We start from the raw sequence: 24,029 nt of genomic DNA, 5'->3' as shown, positions 1-24,029 counted from the left end.
CCCCGGTTGCTCCAGTTTCATCCCACACTCAAAGATATACAGTTTTGTAGGTTAATTGGCTGTGATAAAAATTGTATATTGTTCCTAGAGTGTAGGATAGTGCAAGTGTACGGGGATCGCTGGTCGGCGCGGTCTCATTGGGCCGTACGGTCTGTTTCCTCATTGTATATTCAAACTAAACTTAAATATAAATCTTAATAAATTTGAATTAATATGGCAAAATAAAATCTAACCTAAACTAGGGACATAGGAGAGTAACTCAGCCCCTCAATCCATATAATTATGGCTGATCAACTCATCGCTTCTGTACAAATTCCCCACAGCTCTCAATAACATGATTGTTTTTTATATTTACAACATTCAATTCAATTATATGGTCACAATTTAAGAAGACTCAAGCACCACTAAAATTGCTTGGTCTCATTGCTGCTCAAGAGGCCGTTTCGTGAAAACAAGCGGTGACAATTTTCTTCATTAATTGGTGATGTTGTACTTTGGCAAGTTCCAAGATGTGCAAGATAAAAGCAAATCCCCTCAAAATCAAAATTGTATTTCAATATTTAATCACAGACTCGGCGTCTGTTAGTTTCCTCTTTATTTTTAAGCATTTAGCAGCTGACAGAATGGTGACAACAAAATTAGTTTTCAAATTTATTGGTCCAATTTGCACTCCGGAGGATTTCAATGGGTTACAAACCAATTATATAGCTACATAGACAAATATATTTCATAATATTTAACTAAAAATACAAACAATTTTACATTGTAGTTTTGACTGATCATATCCTTGACTGAAAGTACAACTTGTGTAGTTATCTAAATCCCAAAAGAAAAAAAATTTAATTGTATAAATGTATCGTATTATTGGCAATTGAAGTTGAAAGCCAGCAAATCTCTGCATGGTAATATAACAGATAGGAATGTTATATTTTCATTTTAACTACCATTATTTGCCTCCCAAGTGTCAAAATTCAATATTTTCCTAAATCGAATAAACAGATTTAATAATCATCTTTTGTAACTAATTGATACCACTCCACCGCTCATTCCAACTTGTTCAAGCAACAACAGGCTCAATGTGGCAACTCTACTCCTTCAAAAATCTGGTTTAATGGAAATTTACACTAACGCACCAAGCTTAAATCTAGGATTATCAAAAATATTACTGGTCTTTCCAAGGCAAAGAACAAAAGCAATAAAATAGATATCACTTCACAAAATCCTCATTGCCAATAATCAATAGGCCAGTCGTCACTATTACCTTTCGAGGAAATCTTTTAATTACCCACTATCACTGAAAAGAATTGCCTTGATGTATGCCTAAAGAGCACCGCGACACATTTTGATAACTTCCATTCAGCTGAGGAAGAACCTACCCCACTGCCACTAAAATAGTGCAGTTACACATCAACAAGTATAAAATATTAACCTTAGCTCAGTGTTTGGTGGACTTAACAGCCATCAGAGGTGACAAAAATGAAGCAGATGGTCCATCTGCAATGTAGATGCTCCATCTCCAATGTAGACTGCTCCATAGCAAGACCACTGCAATCAAGATCTCGGCATTGCTTCCACAGATCAATATGGTATTTGTTTACATATATCCAGTGCTATTTGTATGATGGTACTCTAAAAGTTAAAAACTAGATTAAATTTTTAGAATTTTAACTCAGTTTTTCACTTTTTAGTTGTTAGTTTATTAAATTAGAAATTGCTCGTCAAAATCAGAAGGAGGGAAAACTGAGGTAAAATATTCGAAGGAACGTGCTGGAAGATCGGGGTCACAAAAATGCTGGAGAAACCAGTGGGTGCAGCTTCTAGACTGAAGGAAATAGGCGACGTTGGGGAAACCCTTGGGGGGGGGGGGGGGGGAGAAGGAAGGAAAAAGGGAGGAGGAGGAGCCCGAGGGCGGGGGGATGGGAGGAGACAGCTCGAGGGTTAAGGAAGGGGAGGAGACAGCAAGGGCTAGCAAAACTGGGAGAATTCAACGTTCATGCCATCCGGTCGCAAGCAACCCAGGCGGAATATGAGGTGCTGTTCCTCCAATTTCCGGTGTTGCTCACTCTGGCAATGGTGGAGACCCAGGACAGAGAGGTCGGATTGGGAATGGGTGGGGGAGTTGAAGTGCTGAGCCACCGGGAGTTCAGGTAAAATATTATTGATAAATGTAGCTCCATTTTTAATTGATGTGTACTGGCACCAATTTGTCCACAAAAAAAGGCAGGGCAACCTATAGATTTTATATTTTTAGATCAAAAGATGTGGGTTTAATGCAGCAAAGTGAAACTGAAGTAAAGACCAGGTAGAATCTTACTGAATAGTATAACAGGCGCAAGGTCATATGTGATAGGAGTAGAATTAGGCCATTCGGCACAAACTGATTTTGTTGAAATAGGAATACAGTAACTACCTTCAAAAGTTAATCGCCTTTCACTGTCAATCAACAAATAAGGGCCAAAATCTGTGCTTAATTACTTGTTTCAAATAGATCGTTCATGGTTTGCAGCTGGAATGGTTAGATGGCCAATTATACTTATTTCCTTAACTGAACAGTATAAGCAATGATGTTCTATTCTAAAACTGCACTATTCTGTGATAAACTATGCATTCTCTTTAATGGGAGAGAAAGTGAACTATCCAAATATAATTGGCGCAAAGAACTGTTGATGTTAGACATCTAAAATACAGCAGATAGTCAATGTTTGAGGTCAAGCAGCTTCTTTCAGAACTGGAAAAACAAGTAAATAAGTATGTTATAAGCTGCAGGGAAGTGGGGCATGTGGAAAGAACAGAAATAATCTATGTACTAAAGACAAGACAATATTTTTTAAGAAGCGCAGTTCTGGGAGATAAAATGAAACAGAAAGGAACGGCTGTAACTCGGGGAAAAAAACCTAGACACCTGAAATTCTTACATTCAGCATCAAATCTTGAAGGTTGCAAGATACCCACATGGAAGCTGAGGTGCTGTTCTTCACATCCACTTGGGCACCATTGAAGCAACGTATGAAACCAAAGGCAGAGGCTAAATGTAATGATGGGGGGGAGGTTGTGGGCGAGGGGGGGGGGGGGCGAGGATTAAAGTGACAGGCAACTGCAAAGCACAGGCTAAGCATTGCAATGGGTAAGACTGGGGGGGGGAGTGAAAGCCGGAGAGAAGATTTCAGAAAAAAAGAAAATTCAAGAGCTATTAAGTTTTGAAAATGTTTATGATAAACTACATTTCAAGACATATGTATGTCGTTATGTAGATTTTCCAGGGGTTTCTGCCTCTGAAATTTTAAGAAAACTACATAATTTATTAAATACAAGATTATTTTTCTATTTAACTAATATCACTTCCCAATTTAATATCATGTTGCAAATATTTGCTTTGATGGTTGGATTGACACTGTTCATGTGTCTTATAAATGTCTTCCCAATTTTTCATGGTGCATTCTGATAAATGTTTTATAATCTTGCTTTCATTGTGGTTCAGATGGTTAACACATTTTGTTGGTATAATAAAAGACTGGGCAAGGCTTTGGTTCGATACCAATTTGTGTATTGAGAATTGTTTTTTCTAAACAAGTGATGTTCAAAGTGCATTTAGCACAGAATATCCATACAGCTACAAGGCATTCAACCAAACTAGTCAAAGCCAGTGTTTATGTTCCACACAAAGTAGAGCAGCACTGTAAATTCATGGTATAATCATCTTCCATTTATTTACCACGCTCTCCCTGGTGGAAATTTAGAATTCTGCATTCAATTCTGCCTAGGAATGTTCCCAATAGTTCTTAAGTGCGAGACACTTTCAATTCTGTTAGTCATTATATGAACAGATAGGAGTACCCCATTATCCCAATAGATAGGACAGTACCATGACGGTTTCAAAAGCTCAAGAATGCCATTACTCCCAAAACATGGCAAACTCCATGATGTTAGACATGTTCCCTCTAACCATAGAATGTTCGAATTATTTTCCTTACCAGGACTCCCCCACTCGTCAATAATGCAAAAACCAAGAACTGACCCAGTACCAGCAAAGCTGTGAGTTGCACCCCAAAAAACACATATATACCAGATATATACCAGATTCAGAGTAATGTTAAGACCAGATTCAGAGGAATGAATAGGATGAATAGGATTATGAAACTGGACTCCAAAAATAGTTAAAAATCCCAGAATACATTTATATTAACCTATTCAGTTATGACTAATCAATATTTACCACTGCACAGCATAGATTTGCTGCCTTACAATGCCAGATACCCGAGTTTGATCCCGACTAAGGATACTGTCTGTACGGAGTTTGTACGTTCTCCCCGTGACCGCGCGGGTTTTCTCCGAGATCTTCAGTTTCCTCCCACATTACAAATACGTACCTCCAAACAGAATTAGCTTGGTAAATATATATATTTTTAATTGTCCCCAGTGTGTGTAGGATATGCAGGGATCGCTGATCGGCATGGACCCGGTGGGCAGAAGGGCCTGTTTCCACGCTGTATCTCTAAACTAAACTAAATTATTCTGTTGCTTGATTCATGATTCAACCCCATCATAACCACGCTTAGCAGGTGGTTTAAAAGGATATGCAACAACTGAAAACAAGAGTCTGGATCAGACGAAATCCTGCTGAAGTAGTAAACATGGCAAGAAACACTCCAAAAACAAATCAATTACCTCATTTTCCATATCTAATTAGAAGAGAGAGCATTGCAGATAAGCTGTAATGATGACAATCGTCATGAAAGAAGATTTCTGATTGTGATAATTATAGAGGAATCTTTCTGATGTCTGCCCAGGATAAACATAATTCTTCTGAGACATCACCGCCCATATCAGAATGCATAATTTGAGCCATCATGTAAATGATCCAAAACACATCAATGGAAAATATGAGGTGCAGGCACCATTATACATGGTCATATTTAGGACATCACAGAAGAGTTCTTACTTTAGTAAAAGTGGTGTCCCCCTACTATCATAGATGGATCCCTCACCTGTGTCTCCTCTGTATCTAATCTCACTCTCCCCCTCCATGAACAAGGATGAAGTTTCCATGGTCCTCAGCTTTCGCTCCACTAACCAAAACAGTATTCTCTGACATTTCTGCCACCACCATTCACATCTTCCCCACCACACCCCTTTCTGCCTTCCGCAGAACCGGTTTCTTCCACAACTCCCTGGTTCATTCATGCCTTCCCATCTAAACTACGTCAGGTACTTACCCCTGCTACAATGGGAGATCCTGCACCTGTCCCTATACCTCTTCCCTTACATCCATCTCGGGACCCCAGCATTCCTTCCGGTGGAGACAGATGTTCACATGCACCTCCTCAAACCTCATCAGCTGTATATGGCATCCCTTACGTTGGCGAGACCAAGCATCACAGATCAGACGCTGCGACCACTTCGCTGAACAATTACACTCATTGTCAAGGCCGAATGGATCTCCCCGTTGCTAACCATTCCCATGCTGTCCTGGGCCTTCTCCTTTGGCAGAGTGAGGTCACAAGCAAACTGGAGGAACAGCATATCAAATTCCAATTGGGTAGCTTGGGGTAGCTTGTGATAGTTGGGTAACGGTATGAACATTGAATTTTCCAACTTTAGGTAACCTCCAACAAACACTCCATCCTTCCCCCACCTTTTGTTTGCATCCCCACCCCTTCCCTGTGCCCCACTGGACTCACACATATTCCCCTCTCCCCCATCCAACTACATTCCTACCTTTGGCTCCACAATGCACAACTCTTCAATCCTCTAGTCTCACATCATCTGTTTTTTCATCCCTGGTATTTACCAATCATCTGCATATCAACCCCCCCCCCCCCCCCCCCCCCCCACCCCCACCCGCCTGTGTTCACTTATTATCTGCCATGCTTTGTTCCTGCCCCTCTCTTCCAGCTTTCTTTCCCATCCCCCACCACCAACACACAATCTGTCTGAAAAGGGGTCCCAACCCAAAAGCTCAGCTATCAATGTTCTACAGAGATGCTGCCTGCCCCACTGAGTTACTCGAGCATAGAATCACGGAGCAATATTGTGTGGAAGCAGGCCCTTCAGACCAAATTGCCCACACAGGCCAACAAGTCCCAGCTACTCTAGTCCGTCCAGCCCGCGTTTGGTCCATATCGCTCTAAACCTGACCTATCCATAACTGTTACTTAAACTTTGTGATAGTTCCTGCCTCAACTACCTCCTCTGGTTGCTTGTTACATGCACCCACCACCCTTTGTGTGATAAAGTTACCCCCTCAAAATCCTATTATGTCTTTTCCCCTTCACCTTAAACCTATGTCCTATGGCCCTCGAAATGTCCAACATTTTTGCTACCTCCAACGGGATTCCACTACTGGCCATATCTTTTCATCTCCACCCCTTTCTGATTTCCACTGAGACCGTTCCCTCCGGAACTCCCTGATCAACTCGTCCCTGCCTACCCAAACCACCCCCAGAACCTAGGTACTGTTCCCTGCTACCGCAGGAGATGCAACGCCTGTCCCTTTACCTCCCTCCTTGCTCCATCCAAGGACTCCTTTTAGGTTCTCTTGCACCTCCTCCAACCTCATCTACTGTATCCGCTGTTCCAGGTGTCAACTCCTGTATATCGGCGAACGTTTCGCTGAAAACCTCAGCTCAGTCCGCCTTAACTTACCTGATCTCCCGGTTGCTCAGCACATTAACATCCCTTCCCATTCCCAATCTGGCCTTTCTGTCCTGGGTCTCCTCCATTGTCAGAGTGAGGCCCAGCGCAAATTGGAGGACCAGCACCTCATATTTCGCTTGGGTGGCTTACACCCCAGCGGTATGAACATTGACTTCTCTAACATCAAATACCCCTTGCTTTCCTTCTCTCTCCATCCCTTACCAGTTCTCCCACCAGTCTTATTGTCTCTGACTACATTCTATCTCTGTCCCGCCCACACCCGACATCAGTCTGAAGAAGGGTCTCGACCAGAAACGTCACCCATTCCTTCTCTCCTGCCCCACATTTTGTGTCTACCTTAAATGAATGCAGACTTGGACTGACAGTCTTCAAACTGAAATGTTAACTCGATTTCTCTTTTCACAAATGCTGCCTGGCCTGCTGAGTTTTTCACGCATCACCTGGTCTTATTTTCGAGATTTCCAGCATGTGCAGTAATACCATGCCCACAGACATGAATATTAAATAATGTTAAATCTCAGCTGGGCTGCAAACTGGGTCTTTGCACTTCTCAGAAATGCTTTAACAACTTCTCGATCTGCAGGGAATGATGACAGGTTGAGAAAAACCATAACTATGAAAGCTGTGCTAATAGGCGTGATTCATACGCCTACTCTCCTGTTGAATGCATTGAGTGCAGAGAAATTATATTGAAGATAATTCAGATGTTTCACGCAAAAACGACTGATGCTTTTCTGAACTGCTTTCATCAATTTTAAAGAGTATTCTTCTATGGGGTCAGAATTTAAAATCTGGAGATCTATCAATTAGTAATTGCTTCATTTTGTTATTTAACAACATAAGACATGTCAGAAGCAGAGGCAAATATGTATTTTCGGAAGATCAGTCATTCACAAACTCACATTTCTGACTAATTCACCAAATGAAAAATAATTTTAACATCCTTAACATAGAAACATAGAAATTAGGTGCAGGAGTAGGCCATTCGGCCCTTCGAGCCTGCACCGCCATTCAATATGATCATAGCTGATCATCCAACTCAGTATCCCGTACCTGCCTTCTCTCCATACCCTCTGATCCCCTTAGCCACAAGGGCCACATCTAACTCCCTCTTAAATATAGCCAATGAACTGGCCTCGACTACCCTCTGCGGCAGAGAGTTCCAGAGATTCACCACTCTCTGTGTGAAAAAAGTTCTTCTCATCTCGGTTTTAACTTAAATCTTGAGTGAGGTCAAAATAATATATTTGAAATGTATCAAGAACATGGAAAAATTCTAAAAATGCAAAAGATGAAATCTGAAACAATTTACAGCACAAAGCAGATTATTTAAGCGTTGTTGACAAAGAGACTGTCTATTATCAGGTTTCTGCTCTTCCACGGTACAAACACAAAATGCCAACTACACTATAAACCAATATGCATATAAATTAGGACCTTTAACAAAGGGCATCTTGAATCAATTAACAGGAAAATTACCAAACTCGATTTGAGATGATGTATTAACATAGGCTGCAATTAAGGCTTGTGTGTATTGTTGCTTGGAAGGAACAGAACGGAGTACAGCAGTGACATAGCTAACAACAGGGCTGCCAACATTGGGTGAGTTGAGAGTGAGAAATTGTGAGGGAGTGCAGCGACCGAGGTGGTGGTGGGGGGGGGGGGGGGGGGGGGGTGGTGGAGGTGAGGAAGGTGTCCCCCGTCACACGGTAAAAAGCTTTTACATTTTTCAGCTTGAAATTGTGCAATCTGGTGCACACTGTGGCGAGTCTTTTAACTTACACTTACAGGGGAGGTTGAGGGTCAATGACCCGGGGGTCGGGCGTCGGAGCGGTGCCTTAGCCCGAGATTCATCCCCGCAGCTCCGGAGGCGGCACCAACTCATCCGGTCCACTGCTGGCTCCGGGCCGGGGTTAAAACTCCATTGGGTGTGGACATAGCGGACAACGGACACAGAGCCGCCGGAATTGAGGGTGAGAGTTGTGAGCGGTGCCTCAGGGGTCGGTGCTGGGTCTACCGCTGTGTCTCACCTATCACACCATCTGTACGGGAATGTGTATTTTCGACTCTAAACTAAACTACTTATTTTCCCCAGATCATCCCACGGGCCGGATTGGACCCCTTCGTGGGCCGGTAGTTTGACACCCCGGCTTTAAACCAATGCCTTCTAGATCTTGAATCACATATCCCGGGAAAAACTATCATATATATTCCCCTCATGGTTTTTATTTTTACTCACCTCTAAAACAATTTTTAGTTTATTTTGAATTTCTAGCACCTGCAGATTTTGGTTCCATGAATGTCAAATGGAATGATTAGTACTGCAGTTACATTTTAAATAGTGTGCGATGGGCTTAAGCAATCAAATTGTTCGTTCTTCACGGGAAACCCGCCGACAGAAAACTATTCTCATTGGTGAGTGTGGAGGAGATCTGGAAGCCTTGGGCGAATTGAATTGCCTGTGACTTTATTTATTTATTTTTTTAAACCAAAATTTGTTTTTTTGAGCGTGAGGAATTCTGTGATCAGTGTGAGAAGAATTTCGTTAAATGTGTGAGTCTCATGTTCAATGCGTGAGAGTTGGCAGCCTTGTAACAGAGTTGTTGTCATACAGCTTCAGTGCCTCGTGTTGCATTTTGATATTTAGTGCTGTCTGTATCGAATTTGCACATTTTCCCCATGACTGGGTTTTTCTTAAAGGTGCTCTGCTTTCCCAAGGTTGGGGAATCAAGAACTAGAGGTGATGGGTTTATGGTAAGAGGAGAAAGATTTAATGGGAAGGTGAGGGACAGATTTTTCACACAGTATGAAACATACAAAAACATTCATACATTCCAAATCCAGATTGCTAGGTTTATAGAGACTATAAATTGCTCCTACCATGTGCATGAATGGTAGAATGTACAAGGGAACTAATTGAAATGTTGGAAAATAAAACACGATAAGGTAGGATTAGTCAATTCACTCTATCTACTCTGCTCATGATTTTATTCTCATCTGTGATATCACCCCTCAACATCCTGCACTCCAAGAAATGGTAATTGCCAATCCAATCTCGCCCTATAGCTCAGAATCCTCGTGTCCTGGTAGAATCCTTGTCAATCTTCCCTGCACTCTCACCAGCTAAATGACATCTTTCCTACTGTGTTCCAAAACTGAACAGAGTACTCCACGTGCAGTCTAACCAGTGTCTTATACAACTGTAACAAAGTCCCAACTTCTGTGCTCAATTCCCTGACTGAAGGCCAAGACACCAAAACCTCCTTCAACGCCCTGTGTACTTGCGATGCCACCTTCAGTGCAATATTTACTTCTAGATCCCTCTAAACCCAATACCAGAAATGGTAAAAATGGTAAAAAAAAAACATTATTATTGGTAACAGGACACAAAATAAATGATGCGATTGGGTGTAAAACATGGATTTCTGAAGTCATGTTTGACAGCTTCAAGAGTTTTTTTGGAATCTGAAAGAGCTATACAAAATTATGATAAGCATTGGTGAGGTAAATAGTATCAAACATCCCCACGGCAACGGTGCACAAGAGCAGAGGACATAATGTAGATTCACAGTGAGAAATAGGTTGAGTGTGGAGATTTCTTTTCACTAAGAGGATGGCTGCAATTTTAAACAATGCCTGGCATTTAGACAGAGATTCTCACAAAATTTACGAAGCATCTGGACAAGCAATTGAATCCCAAGCCATAGTAGGCCATAGATCAACAAATAGTAAATTGGATTAGTGTGGAAGGGTTCTTGACGGTCAGCCAAAAAGCCCGTTTCATTGCTGAATGACTCCATTCATTTAATCAGGTTGTTTAATCCTTCATATGAAGAATTTTAAATGAGGAACAAAACAAAAAATACTAAATTGCCGAAGGTGTGTAAATTTCAATTAAAAATCACTTCCATTTTGTTTTAGCAACACTGCTTATTATATAGGTATAAAGCTCAAGGATAAAGAATGAAGAGTACAATATTTAGCGCAAGATAAAGTCTGTTAAAGATACTTCAAAATCTCCAATGAGGTAGATTATGAGACTCGGGGCCGCACTCTAGCTGACGAGAATACCGTTCAGTTGCCTGAGAACATCTGGTAAGAAACTGCCCTTGAATCTGGAGTTATGCGTTTTCAAACTTCTGTAGCTCTTGCCTGACAGGAGAAGGCAGAAGAGGGACTGACCAGGGGTGAGATTGGTCCTTGATTATGCTGGCGGCCCTGCTTAGGTAGCGTGGTGTAGTCAATGGAAAGGAGGTTGGTTTGCGTGATGGTCTGGGGTACTTCTTGAGGTCAGTAAGCCTGCTTATTTTGTAATTAATAATGACAGAAACTCTCATCAAAGATACATGGTAGGTCTTTCCCTTCCTATTTGTGGGCCTGGGATTTCAAGACTTTCCAAGGGTTTGATGTAGGGTCCAGTAGAGCGTCCCTTGTAGCCAAGATCCGGAGGGCAAGGCGCACCGCCACTCCACCTAGGGGGAGGAGCGGCTCAGCTGTCAGCGACTGGAGGACTGGAGACGGGATCCAGGGAGAGGGCAGGGCCGAAGATGTCCTGGTTGGGTTGCTCCTAGGCCTGGCTAAGCTGGCCATCCACGAGTCATGGCACCAGGCGGAAGAGGGCTTTGCCCAAGCTAGATCCTTGCCCCTTTTCCAGGGTTACGTCCGCGCCCAGGTGGTGTTAGAGAGGGACATAGTTGTACAGTAGTTATTTAGTATATTCGTAAGGATCGTAACATAGTTGTTTGAAAATTTAGTGTCTAGATAATTTGGTGATTGTATACTATGGTGGTGGGTATGTTACCACGGTTTAGTTTTGTATCGTGATCATAATTAAATTAATTATTTTTGATACGAAAAGAAAAAAAGGTCTTGAGGTAGTACAGCAGCAGACTAGTGGTATTACTTGGCAGTACATGCCAAGCCAGAAGGAAGCATTTTGCTTCTGTCATCCATTTACATGTGTCCTAAACCGCTCTCCCATCAGTAATTGCCTGGTTTACACCAGGTAAATACTTTCAAAAGATCAGAGTCCAAAACAATAACCATATTATTGTTCCACCTGCTGTTTTTTGGCCTGGGTATATTGCCCCTGTGTAATTCATATAATAGGGAAAATGAAGGAGAAATCAATTCAGATATATAATTCTGCCTCGGGTTCAGTTAACTGTTTAAAAAAAAATCATAATTGATATTAGGGAATATATAATGAGCATTTATACAACTCGTTCTTACATTCATGGGATATACCAAGAATCTCACAGCCAAACTATACTTTTCAACTACAGAAATTGTTTTTATGGAAGCAAATATACCCGCCAGTTTGTGTAAAGTTTCAGAAGTAATTCTGGTGTTGGTCGAGAAATAAATTTAAAGCAGAGAAATCACTATTCTAAGATCAAATAGGATCTTTTATTTAAAGTATGTTTCTTATTCCATTTTAAAACATAGTATCAATCAATTAATCTAATTAACTCAATTAAAAATATGCTTCTGAAATAATAAATAAAATTAATCCTGAGAAAATATATGTAAATATCAGAAATTAATCTCATTGAATCCTACTTGTTCTGGAAATATTTTATAAAAACAAATTACTCCTGCTTTTGTCTCAAACTCAAACAATTCACAACCAGGTTGTTTGACCAAGTTTAGGTATAATTTCATTTTCACCAGACCTTTGAATGCTAGATCTTGATTGGAATTTATTCAGAATTCCAGTGCTTTAGTAAGACTCAAAGCATTTCAGATGTATTCAACTTTACAAATTCACAAAAATAACAAACAAGAACAAGAAATAGTGTGTAAAATAAAAGGAGAATACAGCAACATATGCACCTGCATTAACCTGGCCTGATACAACTCATATCTAAAATGTGTCCAGTTATGTAACATGATGGTATCATCCAGCCACAAACAATGTTATGTAATGCATTGGTTCACATTCACAAGGTGCAAGTTTTTCATTTCAGATAGATCTCCCATTAAAAAAAATGCCGACTTGAAATTTCACAAGTAACCATCTGGACGTGCAGTTTTTTCCGGGGGGGGGGGGGGGGGGGGGGGAGAAATCGGACTTCGGGAAAAAAATAACACTTTATTCATTTAGGCTTTAATCTTTATTTATGGGGATTATGTTTATTAACAATATAGAAAAAGAAGAAATGGGATAGAATTACGGATTTTCCTTTTATACAGCATCAAAGTAGCGGGACACCAAAGTAGACAGTTACTGAAGAATCACCATAATACCATCGGGAAGACACGAGTCTAAAAACTGTGACCACCGGCTTCAGGAACAGCTTTTTCCCCAGCAACCTTTGGGTTCTTGAACACTGCATAACATTAATCACTACCTCAGCAATTTTCTGATTCTTTTTCCTGCACGCACATCCTTCCTCAGATATGGTGCTCCAAAATTGCACACAATATTTCAAATGAGGCCTTACCAGCACCTTATAGAGCCTCAATATTACATCACTATTTTTGTATACAAATCCTCTTGAAATAAATGCTAGCATTGAATTTGCTTTCTTTTTTACCGATTCGACTTGCAGATTAGCTTTTTGGGAATCTGGCACCAGCACTCCTAAGTCTCCTTTGCACCTCTGATTTCAGGATTCTCACCCCATTTAGAAAAAGTCTATGTCTTTATTCCTACTACCAAAATGCATGGCTCCACAGTTTGCTGCACTATATTCTATCTGCCACTTCTCTGCCCACTATCCCAACCTGTCCAAGTCCTTTTTGGCATGTAATTTTCAATTTTCACCCCTTATTTTATGAATGGGCAAACCCCTTTGGAGTCTGCTTGTGCATCTCCAAGTGAGTACATTTAAATGCTGTACAAGCACAGGCATATCAATCTTTATTCTGGATCAAAGAGGAGAGTGTTGCAAATGGAGGCATTTTTTTTAATTAACAAGGGGGAAAGATGAATATGAGTCATGAAAGTAATGTAACTGTTCAGTAAATCTATTAATGTCAACCCTCAAATTAAAAATAGACCATGAATCACAAAAATGGTATGCCATCAGTTACTTAGAATAACCAATTCACACTAAATGTGCTTTAAAATGTACACAAATATGGTATATAAACACATTTTAATTCACAAATTTAATTCATACAAGGACATTGGCAAATACCTTAAGAAGAAGTGTACTTTCATAAATATTCAATCATCTTCGAGATGCTTTTAAAATGATTTTTCTAAAAACAGTGCTGATTAATGTGTATTACATTTAAAAGGAAAAAGGCAAATGAGCAAATTAAATACATCATTTTTAACCAAACCAAATTCTGAATGAACACATCACAACTGCTAAGATCAGGCAATATTTTCAATGTTTTTATGTACATTTATCCAAACACATTTTTAATCCTTTAGATAGGTCAAACCACTGTGCATCTACAAATGTCTCCAAACCCAAGCTGAAAATAGGAACAACAAACCACAAAATTCAAAGACAAACAATTTTTGGTAAAACATTTTGGTGTCTTGGTCAACTTCAGTAACCATGTTTTCAAAGGATATTACCTTCTTTGGAATTCTACCCTAAATACAAGTGTCTTTCCATGTAATGTTTGTACTTACATTTTAATTCATAAATACAATTATATATTAAAAATAAAGTTTCTCCTCCTGTCAAATACTACTTCATTAAGTTGGTGGGTGGGGCAAAATTCATTATTCTCTCTGCTAATAAATTGAAATTGATCTAGAAAATTAATTGTGATGAGAACCTGGTATGACTCCCTGTTCAGAAAAAAATTGCACAAATAACAAAGGGTTATTAAGGTGCTGGCATAACTGAAAACTCAACATATCAGGATAAGAATTGATCTACTCCATGAATTAAATAAATTCATATTCTATGTAACCTCTAACAAGTAATTGTAAGCACTGTAATATTTGGACAAAACAAGCACATCTTGAAATACCCAGCGTGTCAGGCTCCATCTTTGACAAGAGAAATTGTCATTAAATGTTTCATGTTAAAAATCTATAATTTAATTGGAAAATTAAAAATGCATTAGGTTTTCAGCATAAAAAACATGAAAAAAGGTGAAAAAAGTCTATGATGGAACAATGGAGAAAGATGAATTAAAGGTTAAAGTGGTAGCAAGGAGGATGGTTAAAATGATAGGTGGTTAGACAATTGGGGTTTTACAAAAATGACCAAAGGGAAAATTCCTGTTTTGCCTCCTCGGTTTAGAAGCTACATTATAATCAGTTAATGCATTGTATTAAATATAAATAAGGACTCCAAGTAAATAATTTTCACCTCAAATTTGTGTTCATGGTCCTCAAAATTTGTAAGGGAAGAGGTAATATTATAGGCAATGCATTTCCTATGCTTTCATGGGTAGATTTCACGACAAAGGGAAGAGTATCAGTGTTATTAAGGGAATGGGTATTGGAATTATTAAAGAGAAAAAAGACGTCAGAATATTGTAATGAGAGGAATGTGGATATATTTGGTACAAGCATCATACTGGAGCTTGATCCATTGAATATGGAGACATGGCGGGTGGGATGTGAGAACAAGATAACCCATGTCAAAGTTCCAGGATTACGGTGAAAGAGTGACTGCAAGTGGTAGAAAATAGTCAATGACCCGGTAAACCATGAAAACCAGTGGAAATCCTGGTTGACAATGGAAGGCATTGAAAACACTGATCTGGAAGAAGAGAACAAATGATTAAACAAATTCAATGGAGTCAATGAAACCTAATGTTTCTGCAGACAGCAGGATGAGAGGAAATGTTACCAAAGTGCCTGCAAGTGTCAGTAAATTTATACAGAGTAGTCTTTGGAGAGAAAAGGAGAAAGAATATCAAACTACAAAAAGACAATGGACCAAGTGATGAGAAGGGTCTCAACCCGAAACATCACCCATTCCTTGCCTCCAGAGATGCTGCCTGACTCGCTGAGTTACTCCAGCATTTTGTGTCTATCTGATTTAAACCAGCATCTGCAGTTCTTTCCTACAGAGTTGGAAGATGGGTGGAACCTGCAGTACGATGCTAGCACCAAACATATCAACATCCCCTTCAATTCAGCATTCTGTAAGATTCCTCCCCCCCCCCCCCCCCCCCCCCCCAATAGTAAAGCAATGTACCAGTACAGATCATCCAAGATTATATTAAATTACAGCCAGGCATGAGGGGCCTATTGAGTTTTTTGTTTTCTTACCTGCAGGGTTTTCCATGGATACCTTCATAAGACCCACTATGACCCTGTGCTTTATGTACATTCTCAATTACTTGAAAACATGGATCAAGTTTGAAGATAGTGCAGTTAGTAAACAAACATTTAGTTACTCATCAAATTAAATACTTTTTTGGGGGGATTTGTTCTCTAATTTTGACCTACAGTACAATCACTAACAGAATTCCTAAATTGATTCAATACACAAGAGTTCAATTGGTACTTACTTGCATCGGGTCTCTATTTCTCTTAATAACCTTTCCTTTAAACTCACATTGATTTATAGGTGCCTCTAATATAATTTGAAACATTAAGGGTTTGTTTTTGCATTTGTATATATTTTCTAACTACATATCCCAATAAATAATTATGATTTAAAGAAAAATGTAATGTGATTTGTTTCGTTTTTAAATTGGGGGACAAACAATATCTAGATTCTGATATCAACAAATGTACAAAATAATCTGCAAAATAAAGTATCTTTCAAAAATGTGCTAAACTAGATATCATTATCATTAAAAGCTACAATTACTGACAATATAAATATAGAAAAAATATTGAAGAATATTTAAAAATTGACGTGTGTGAAAATAATTTGTAACCTTTGTTCATGCTTGCAGGTAATCAAAATGGAGTCAAATCACTGTAACTGATTTGAAATGTGCAATGAACCCCTAAAAATAGCATAATTATAGCCGGTATGTTCAGCTCATCATCACTGCTGTTCACCTAAATAAGTGCTGAAGTGTATCTAACAGAAGCAAAATAATCTGAATTTTATTTATGTGCAATTTGTTTTTGTTAATTAAGCTGATTAGCACAGACATTATCAATACACTAGGCTAGACAAAAATGCTGGAGAAATTCAGCGGGTGAGGCAGCATCTATGGAGCGAAGGAATAGGTGACGTTTCGGGACAAGACCCTTTTTCAGACAATTCAGTGTAGTTTATCAATACACTATATCACAGAATATTGGATATCCTTCTGTGATTCTCCACACTCTGAATTCCTGATCTTAAATCGGCAAAACAATATGATGCCAAGCAGTTCCTCATAGTGAAGGAGGAAGCACTGGTAAATGACTCAAACAGCTAATGCAAGTGCAAAACAGTTATGAAAAAAAATAGTATGTTTAGAAACAAAGCATCTTTCCAACTTTAGGAAGAGAGGATGGTGGGGGTACACTGAAAAATAACTAAATTGTAAATAGGGAAAGAGATTATTTTTAAAAAGTGTAAAAAAAAAAAATGAGTTGATAGAATCTTGTTTTAAACATTTTCAGTAACTAATGTATGCACATACAAACTGTCTGGCAGTTTAGATAGAATAGCTCAGTGCTGTACAGTAAAGCTATATAGCACAGAAATAGATCCCTTCAGCCCAACTAATCCTTGCCAACCAAGTTGCTCAAGCAAGTCAGTTGCACGTGCCTGCATGTGGTCCATATCATTCCAAACCCGTCTAAGAGTGTTATAAATGCTGTGAAACATGGACATTGAAACATGTCAAAAGTTATGGGGAGAAGGCAGGAGAATTGGGTTTAATGTGGGGGAAGAGGGTACGGTAAGGGGGATACCGTCCTTCAGTCGCTTCCTGGAGAGGACGCGACTATTATTTGAGTCGCGTCCTCGCCCCCCCCCCCCGCCCCCCCCCCCCCAGCGGCCTACCTACTGGATTGTCACGGCTTTTCCTGCCTGGACCGACCAGAGCTCCAGCAGCGGTGGGACAGCGCTGATACATCGCGGGGCTGGCGATGCCTTACCGGGGATCGCCATCTGGAGCCCAGAGTGCTGGGCCTGCGGCACCGACATCCTGGAGCTGTGGTTCGCGGAGCTCCCAACGCGGGCGGCGCTGACAAACATCGTGGGGTTCTGCGACTCTGCCTGGCTCGGCCTGCGGACTCGGGAGCTGCGGACTCCGGTGGGAGGCGGCTGATCGGGAGGATTTTCACCGTCGGGGTTCGGCGTCGGCCTTCCATCAGCCCGGCGAGAGGGCCTGAGCATCGGGCCGCCCGGGGTGTCGACTGCGGGTGCTCGGAAGGCCCCGACCATGGGTGAACATCTGGGAAGATCGGAGGGGAGGCTGGCTGGACTATGGTGCCTTCCTCACCTTGGTGCCATTGTGTTGTGTTGTGGACTTTCTGTGTTTGTGCTTTTTTTTTAAATTCTATTTTATTTTTAATATGTTTTATTATTTATTTATTTTTATGATACTGACTGTAAAGGGAAATTCATTCTGTTGTCTCTAAATGAGACAATGACAATAAATTTAAATACAATACAATACAAGTGGTATGAAACTGCACTGAATTTGGTGGCCTTGCACCCTGCTGAAAGTGGTATGAAACTGCACTTGAATTTGGTGGCCTTGCACCCTGCTTGTAACGGTAGGAACATGGTAGAAAAACTGGAATTCACCCCTCTGAAGAATCTTCTGACGTCGGCCTCTGTGACTGTGACCGAAATATCATCACGGCGAATGGGGGCTCGGGAGGGCACATCAGTGTTCTCCATATCAAAGCGTGCGTAAAACGCATTGAGCTCGTCAGGAAGTGATGCTTCATTGACATTTGAGCCGCCTTATAGGAGGTTATTGCATTCAAGCCCCGCCACAGTTGCTGAACATTTGTTTCATCCTCCAGCTTGGAACAGAAGTCCCTTTTGGCCTTTTTGATGGCCTTACCAAAGTCGTATCTGGACTTCTTGTAGACCTCTGTATTTCCAGACCTAAATGCCCGGGATCTGGTCTTCAGAAGAATATGGATCGCATGGTTCATCCAAGGCTTCTAGTTAGGAAACACTCGGAAGGTTTTTGTTGGGATGCACTCCTCCACACATTTCTTTATGAAGTCTGTAGCGACTGTGGTGTATTCATTCAGGTCTGTTGCCGAGTCCCTGAACATTGCCCAGTCTACACACTCATAGTGTAGATACAAGATTCATCTCATATACTGCTTTAGGCACACTTCCAGAGATGGATATCCACTTACTGAATGTTCTACTTTAATTGTTACATTTGAGCACAAAGTTGGGATTTGCAGATTGTTCCTAAACCAAATGTTGGTTAAAATTAAAATGCATATTGCCAGCTTTGATGTTGTACATGACCTACTGTGAATCCAATGTTAAACATTTGGTGTAGAGCTCTTTATCATTCCAGCAAATAATTGGTGTCAAATGATTGGAGCTAAAGTTCTGAAGGCAGGTTAAAATTAAATCACTGATGGTGGATATGGCATCAAGGAGTTGTGTCCATTCTCCCTATATTGTTTATTAAAAAACTGGAATGTAGTTATCATCAGCCGTAAACTACTGTAGGCTTACAAATCTGTAGGCTCAATAAACTATCCCTACTGTACAAATTAGTATAAATGTAGAAACAAGGAACTGCAGATGCTGGATTACAAAATAAAGACACAGAGTACTGGAGTAACGCAGTGGATCAGGCAGCATCCCTGGATAACATGGACAGGTCAAGTTTCGGGTCAGACCAGACTTATTCGGACGGCATCAGCCATGATCATATTGAATGGCGGTGCAGGCTCGAAGGGCCGAATGGCCTACTCCTGCACCTAATTTCTATGTTTCTATGTTGCTGTCTGGAAGGAGGAAGCAACAATGGTAGGATTCTCGATCTGAATTTTTGTTTATGCTCCACCTGTCTATGTACTCCAGGGATGCTGCTTAACTTGCTGACTTACTCCACCTGTATCTTTGTCGAGCAAAAAGAAGTTACAGATAAAGTATAAAAAGTATTTTAGAGATTTCTAAGAAGCTTTTCAGAACACCCACATGTTATTTTAAGAGGGCATTGTGAGAAGTAATAACAAATAATTAAGAGGTTGCATCATGTACCACTACATTGCCATTCTTCCACAAGATGTGGATGCTGCCATCATTTATCACCCATCTCCAATTTTGCTTATAAATGATCCAGAAAGCAACAATAATTAGAATTTTGTACATCCAAGTTGCATCTAAGTAGGTATAAGGGAATATTGGTGGCGTTCCGTTATACCTACTGCATATTTTTCCAATAGTATTTATAATTTAAAAACATACTTTGGGTATAAAGCATTTTGACATAATGCAAGGCCAAGCATGAAATTATTTTAAAAAAGCATTCTTCTTCTTTGGAGCAACTTCTTGATCGCAACTTCTCTGCAAGTAGAGTCTACTTGATCCCGTTTCTGGTCACCTATAATTTCTCTATGGTAACAACTCATTGGGCAGAGAAGAGCTGTACAGCTAAACAAAGAGAGATGATAGCAACTTCAATCATATGGAACAAGTAATGATAAGGAAAGTCATAGCATCGGGGCAGTCTGACAAAACGAGGAGCGGATGCTGCCAATTCTAGACAACAGCCTGCTCTTGCTGTGCCAATCAGAATACAGTTGTGAGCCCCATATAATCAACACTGAGGAACCACATCTCTCACCTGAACCTACCCAACACTAAACTCGTCACAGGTCAATTCATCATCGGGGAAGCATCAGCAGAGTGCAGGGATTCACAAAACATTCCTGGCAGAATTGTGCACCGTTCAAGTTAAAAAAAAGTCTTAGACTACCACCTTCAGAATTTGTAACAGCCCCAAAGGATTTTGTTAAACTCTGAGTTTGACAAGCAGCATATATTTTACAAAATTAATAAATGCTACCTCTTCTGACTCAGTCAATTCTAATCCAAGAGTAAGCAGAGGACTATTTTTAAAAGTTGTTTTATCATCATATTCTTATCTTTTAAATCATCAATTGTGCAATAAAATTAAGAAAATGATTTTCTTTCAAATAGAATTCCTTGGACAAACAATATATAAAATGTAATCTTGAGATAAATCTCAAAAGGACAATTTTAAATTATTCATCCTAATCTGGTTGTTAATCTTAGTGAAAAACATCTTGATCATAAATTGAAACAGTTAAAAATATATTTTAATTGATCACCTCTATCCAGATGTAAAACTGGAATAGTTGAATCAACTTTGCAGGTCCAGATCAGTCAACTGACCATATCTCGTAACCACAATAGCAATCCAAGTAGCTACAGTCAGAAAGAACAATAAAGGCTCATTGGACAAGATGCATTCAAGGAATTGATAATTTACCAAATTAAACATCTTGCAGGAGGATATACGTTATTTTAACATCTCAAAATGGAAATTACTAGTTTGGAGGCTGGGGATTGTAAGCATTACCAATAAAGAGCATTCTATCTCCCAGAAACTTTAATGCCAAATTCTGGATTCATACCACATTGGTTCACCAACATGCAGCTCTATATTTTAAAATAATTCCAAAATCACTGAAATCACATTCAACTACTTGCTACCATACAAAAATGAGATTATTTTTTTAATCTGGAAACCCAACAAATAAATGTTAAAAACATAACGTGAATAAACTACAACCAGTATTAATAGGCAGCATTTGTGGACAGTAGCCAATGCACATAAGGATATTTGAAAAAGAATGACATGCAAGAATAATGAAAAAAAAAAAGAATCATCTAGAATGTGGATATTAACATCGTTTTGCTCCTCCTTCTCCTGTTTGTAGTTTAAAAGGGCTAGAAGAAACAAACCCCATGATTCTGAACCTTCGCAACATTACCATTGAAAATGTTTAAGTCATGCTAAAGCTGAATACATATCCCTCAAAATTAATGAAAATCAATCATTCAGCTATTTGTTGCATCCCTATTTGTCTCTAATTAATTCCCAGAACACAGTATATACGATGATTATGCAATCAATAACCCATAGCCTCTTCTCCAATTGTGCTCAATCCACTGTGGCCTGCTCCTTTTCAGAGAAGCAAGCCGTCTAAAGAGGTTGAAAAATATGTGAGAATATTATGCTTTAATGATTAGACTAATAAAAAATAGAAGGTATATGAGCTGTTTCAGAGAATCATCACGTCATGTACTAGGAAGTGCTTAAGGCAAAGTAAATTCTCTACACTGTAATCCATTTTTAAAGTCTGCAATAGAACATATGCTGTTCTGACAGATGTCATAGCCAATCTACATTGCACCTCGTCCAAATTTATAATTATCAGGATCACTAACAATCATGTAACAAATGTAACTAAAAGAAATACTCACCAACATTACTGATATATCTCTGCCTTAACCTCAATACATTTGATTATAATTATACCAATTTGCATTTGTATTATCAAAAATCTAATACCAAACCACATGCTAGAACAAGTATCTTAAAAGCTCAAAGTGGAAGATTTTGTTAAAGGGCAAGAATAAAGAAACATGGAGATTCACAGATGGAATACTGGTACTTAACATTAAATTCTCAAGGCAAACAATTTCTAAACCACATGATTTTAAGCTGCAATCATCTCACATAATTCCCCCCTTTTGCTTTAGGGAGTGTTATGTAGCTGGGGGGTTGGAGAGAATCATTGAAAAGGTTGGTTGTTTGACAAACCATGCTGTCACATATGACAATAATCATAAACAATTATTCACGAGATGCCCCTCAGGAAACTGTTGCACATTGAATGTCTATCACAAAACAGTCTCGAAGTATTTTAAAAGTATTCAAAGTACTATACATGACGTACTTTGCAATTATAACAACATGGATGTCTGGATTTTGAAAAGTGATTTACAAAAGCATACTGGTAGTGATATTTACTATATTTAAGGTACGAGAAGGAAAAATGAAAACTATCATTAACTTCCTTTTTTACAACTCCATCTCAATTCTGTAAGGCAGAACACTTTAAGGGAAGGAAATACATAATTTTGTAAATCGTGCTAGTAATTTCACATTTACAACAACAGAAATTATAGGTTTGGAGACACTTGCTCTCGCAGAGTGGTTCAACATTACAGAGGCGTGGCTGTCGAGATAGAGAGAATTGAGGACCCAATTTATAATCAATGAATTCAAAAATTCAACTTGCTTAGAGCTTAAAATCTTGTACGTAGTTTATACAATAGGCAGGCAACCGTCTTCAAATGACGGCAATTCTCGATAAGAAAGTAATATTTTATTTATAAGTAAGAACATTCTATGTAAGTGAACTAATTCATTTTACACCATTAACTTGTTTTTATTGAAGTTTGAAAAAAATATATAGGAACAGACCCCTATAATAAATAGGAATGCTGTAAAGACATGAAAATTTAGAACAGAAGCTGTACGATACCTGTAACTAGACCTGACGAAACAGTGAATCATTTCCACTGACTGAACATGAAAGCCGTAACCCTTTAACCTAGTGCACTTGCGCAGATAAGAACTGGACACACGGTCTTCTTGTCAGTGTTGGTCGGTCTCATTCTGTGGACTCAAAGCTCGAGGTTTTCCAAGTGAATGTGAAGGGGTATTTGTAATCAAGTGCCTCCCACTGGCGGAAATCCGAGCCTCTGTAGCTGCGCGCACAAAAACAGTGCGCGAGTCTCTACACACAGGACACTGTTTAGGCAATACTCAACACCATCGAATCCTCACTGCTGGCGAAATACAAAAAGATTCACGCATGATAAGATCATAAGATGCATGCAAGGACACGAATAATCAAGAAGGAAGGAGCCAAACATTGCCCACTCATATCCTACATCGGCTGGTAATAATATTTGACGGAACTGCAGCAAAATCACATACACGCAATAAAACATACGACTGCAGGCAGTTTCACTCAACATATTCCATAATAAATTTCAATGCTGACGTGTATTACGAAAACTGAGCACTTACTGTAACTTTTCGCCAATCAAGGTGCTGTACCAACAACATAAAATATCACAGAAGTTTACATAACTCGGCGAGACCAAACGCAGACTGGGCGATCGGTTCGCTCAGCCCGCGTGAACCAACCTGATCTCCCGGTTGCTGGACATTTTAATTCTCCTTCCCATTCCTACCCAGACCTTTCTGCCCACGGTCTCCTCCATTGTCAGAGGAGGCTAAACGCAAATTGGAAGAACAGCATCTCATATTTTGCTTAGGCAGCTTACAAGTGGTATTAATATTGATTTATCTCACTTCAGGTAGCCCCAACATTCCCCCTCTGTCTCTCTCTCTCTCTCTCTCTCTCTCTCTATCCCTCCCCCACCCAAGTCACACTAGCTTCTCATTTTCACCCAACAGGTCTGTTTCCTTTATCATGGTTACTTTTTTGCATATCTTTCATT

At 39.6% G+C, this 24,029-nt stretch overlaps 1 protein-coding gene across 3 annotated transcripts in view; it reads right to left on the bottom strand.

The window, feature by feature from the left end:
- gramd1ba (GRAM domain containing 1Ba) overlaps nt 1–24,029 on the bottom strand; it is a 360,885-nt gene that overhangs the window by 279,373 nt on the left and 57,483 nt on the right. The window contains exon 1 of one of the 3 annotated variants that reach the window (XM_055660782.1): nt 23,042–23,843. The exons of the other annotated variants lie outside the window; for them this stretch is intronic. The gene's annotated coding sequence lies outside the window, so the exon portion shown is untranslated. Of the gene's footprint in view, nt 1–23,041; nt 23,844–24,029 lie in introns of those variants that run through there. 3 annotated transcript variants of the gene reach the window in all.

This window comes from Leucoraja erinacea, chromosome 32 (genome assembly GCF_028641065.1).
Source record: "Leucoraja erinacea ecotype New England chromosome 32, Leri_hhj_1, whole genome shotgun sequence".
Classification (NCBI taxonomy): domain Eukaryota; kingdom Metazoa; phylum Chordata; class Chondrichthyes; order Rajiformes; family Rajidae; genus Leucoraja; species Leucoraja erinaceus.
This window is presented reverse-complemented; position numbering and strand designations above follow the sequence as displayed.